Below are 3,626 nucleotides of genomic sequence, written 5' to 3' on the forward strand. Positions count from 1 at the left end.
CATGACGGCTTCAATGAATGGTATGTTGATTTGAAGAGTTTTGATGTGATCTAGAAACTTCTGATACTCCTCTTCCTGCTTCTCCTTCTTAGCTCGGGTTGGATATGGCACGGGAGGCTGATAAAGTTTTTCAGGAACCTGTGCGGTGGGTTTTTGAGATGTACTCGCCGAGTCCATACGTGGTACTCGGCGAGTAGGACTATCAGAGTGCAATTCTTGGTTTTCTGCTTGCTTTTCTGGTTCCTCCTTCTGTGATTTCTTGGATGACTCAGTCTGAATAGGTGCCAGGGGGTGATTATCTTCCCACTTCTTGTTGTGACAATGTTTATTTGCGCGCCTCGTGGGTTATTTTCAGTTTTGCTAGGGAGTTCGCCCGGTGATCTTTGGTTGATTTGTTGAGCAAGTTACCCAAGCTGTGTCTCTATATTGTGAATAGACGCTTGCTGGTTCCTTAGCATGGTCCTTGTTTCTTGAATTGCAACATCATGGTCACTGTGTCTTTTTTCTGAAGCAGCTACAAATTTTGTGAGCATTTCTTCCAAGCTTGGCTTCCTTTCTTGCACCGGCTCCTCCTTTTGGTAGAACCCTCTCCCTTTTTGCCTAAACCTTTCCTCCTTGGCTTTCTTGTACTCTTCATAAGGGAGCCAATCTTTCTTTTGTTTTCGCCAGTCTTCATCATATCGGTCTCCACTTGAGTAACACACTTGCGCCTTCTTGTTGTCATTTTAATCTAAATCACAATCTCTAGTGAGGTGAGGCCCATTGCAGTTTTCACAACCCACCCGAATAGCAAGGATTGTTTGATCCATTTTATCCATCCTCCTATCCATGGTTTTTAGCATAGCCATGACCGCGGATAAGTCTTCAGTAGCTGCATAGGCAGCTCCCCTAGTGACATCATGCCTAGGGTTGTGGTATTCTCTAGAGTGTTTAGAGAATTCTTCAATCAATTCTTTGATCACCGGGGGTGGCTTCTTTGTGAGCGGGCCTTGCGAGTCTAGTAACTGCCTGGTTGTGACATTGACTCCATCATAGAAGATGGACACTTCTTGCTAGCTGTTGAGGTCATGGTGTGGGCAGTTTCTTAGTAAGCTCTTGTACCTTTCCCAAGCTTCATATAGAGACTCTCCAGCTTGTTGTTCAAAGTTAGCAATGGCCTTCTTCAACTTGGCTATCTTGGAAGGTGGGCAGAAGTGATCAATGAATTCTTCTTTCATCTTGGCCCAAGTGGTGACTGATCCGGGGGGAAGTGATTTAAGCCAGTCTTTTGCAGCACCCTTGAATGTCACTGGAAGCATACGAAGTAGCTGAGTCTCGCGGGGCACATTTGGAACATTGAAGTAATCAGCTACATCATTGACTTCATCCAAGTGTTTGTAGGCATCTTCATGGTCTTTTCCATAAAAAGGTATTTCCTTAAGTAAAGCTAGGATATGACCCTTTAGCTCGAAGGTAGCAGTCGCGGGAATTACGGGTTGCACAAGTCCTGGGCCAGTGTCGTCTCGCATCCTCTTCTTCCATTCTCCCATGGGGATTTCATCAATGTTAGCCATTGTGACAACTAACTCTTCCTCGGATTCGGTTTCGTGCTCGTATTTCGGGTCCTCTTCTTCTTCGGTCTCGTACTTGATATCTTCCTTAGCCGGTTCGTCGATTACTAAGGAAGCGCTGGATGCTCCTGATTTGCTGCTCTTCTTTTTCCCAAAAACAATCTTCAAATTCGACAAGGGTGATTTCTTTGGTGTACTTGAACTATCCACGTCCTTTCCCTTGTTTCTCTTCAATGCGGTTTCGGGATCTTCAAACGGGGGTACCAGCGGGGTGTTTGATCCTCTGGTCATGAAAGTCCTGAAATAAACAGAATAAAAGCGTAAAAAGAACAAAAAAAATGTACTAAAAAAATTAAAATTTACTGCTAAATAAACTGCTATTCGCCGAGTAGGTGCGATTGCACTCGGCGAGTATCAGTGATATTTTGAAAAAATTCTAAATTTAATACTAAACTAAAACAGATGCTAAAACCTAATTACTAATTACTAAATTGCAATAAATGAACTCTAAGCAAGTAAACTCACACAAAGGATTGAAAAAATTAGGAATTAGATTAATTATTTAGAACCGTTCCCCGGCAACAGCGCCAAAAAACTTGATGTGTGTAAAATGCACTTGTTTTATCCCTACTTTTAATTAATAAATTTAACACACAAAGGCAGTGAACCTGTCTTTTAGTGGTATAGATTAGTAAGTAAGGTGTCGAACTCAGGGAACGGGAAATTAAACTACTAACTAATTTTAACTAAAACAACTAATAAAAGTAAAAGGGGTTTCTTCTAGTTTTGCAAGATTAAAACTTAGGCACACTAAATTAACTAAATAACTAAAGACACAACTATTCACCAAGTTTGATAAAGATGTTTCTATTTAGGTTCAACCAATTCACTCCTATGGTTATTTGTATTTATGATAGATTAATTGCTATTGGTTACCAATTATAATGGTTAGGTTCATGTTCATTACTCCTAACCCTTAGACAATTAACTAATTTAAGCGGTGATCAAGTGTTTAAACTAATTAATTCCCTAGATTAATGGTTTGGATTAAATAAGATTTGTAATGGTTAATTAAGTTATTAATTCAATTAACCTCTTGTTTGATGGTTTCTCAAACAAGCTCACACATTAATCTTCCTATTGTCTTATTAATCTTAGTTTCATAATCATTACTTCTAAGCATATGGTTTAGTGTTCACATAGACATATGAGGTTAACAACTAAGAGATGTTCATGCAGCCTAATTGTCTTCCAATTAACAGAAAATAGTAGTGATTAATGCATAAGGTTCTTTAACAAACTAAATTTAATAAATCACCAATAAACAATCAAACAAAAACTAATAATTAAACCATAGGAGTTCCTTGGTATTCCCCAAACAGAAACAAAACGAATTTAGTTCATAGTTGCAGTAGAAACAAACATAGAAACAAGGTTTTCTAGATCAAACATATTCAATTCTTAAATCTAAGTGGTAGGATTAACCTAATTGCTTGAATTCTTCAAAAAATTGAAGCTTAGGGTTCCTCAGCGACTTCTAGGGCTCTTAATTGCAACTTGACCTTCAAAAATCGCCAGAAGTGTTGTCCTATTTGATAAAGATTCGGTTTTTATAGATATCTCAAAACAGGGTGTACTCGGCGAGTAGCAGGACCAACTCGCCGAGTAGGTGCATAGTTATCCGTCTTGAATAAGGAATCGTAGCTATCTTCTGGAACATCCTCGTGTACTCACTGAGTAGATTCGTCTACTCGCCGAGTAGATGGTCTTTTGTCTCTTATTTTCTTTCTTTGATCTTCAATTGCTTCTCCTTGCTTCCTTTTACTTCCAAGCATATCTTCTGGACTGAAAACAAAATTCAAAACATTTTAAGTACCTTTTGTCCACATTATTCACATAATTAATTAAAAATGATTAAGAATATGTACTAAATAATTAACTAATTATGCACATATCAGTCCTATGTGCTATAAAGAGTATGTGATATATGTTATGTGATATGTATGTGTTATGTTATGTTATGAGTAGTATGTATTTGGACCGGAAGGTCATCTTGTTATGGACCGGAAGGTTAAC

The 3,626-nt window shown here is 38.5% G+C and overlaps 1 non-coding gene across 1 annotated transcript; it reads left to right on the forward strand.

The window, feature by feature from the left end:
- The first annotated feature begins 1,062 nt into the window (after positions 1 to 1,062).
- LOC128133109 (small nucleolar RNA R71) lies at positions 1,063 to 1,169 on the forward strand. The gene has a single exon (XR_008231298.1). It is a non-coding gene; the product is annotated as a small nucleolar RNA R71 (small nucleolar RNA).
- Positions 1,170 to 3,626: the final 2,457 nt, after the last annotated feature.

Source organism: Lactuca sativa, chromosome 3 (assembly GCF_002870075.4).
Source record: "Lactuca sativa cultivar Salinas chromosome 3, Lsat_Salinas_v11, whole genome shotgun sequence".
In the NCBI taxonomy this organism is placed as follows: domain Eukaryota; kingdom Viridiplantae; phylum Streptophyta; class Magnoliopsida; order Asterales; family Asteraceae; genus Lactuca; species Lactuca sativa.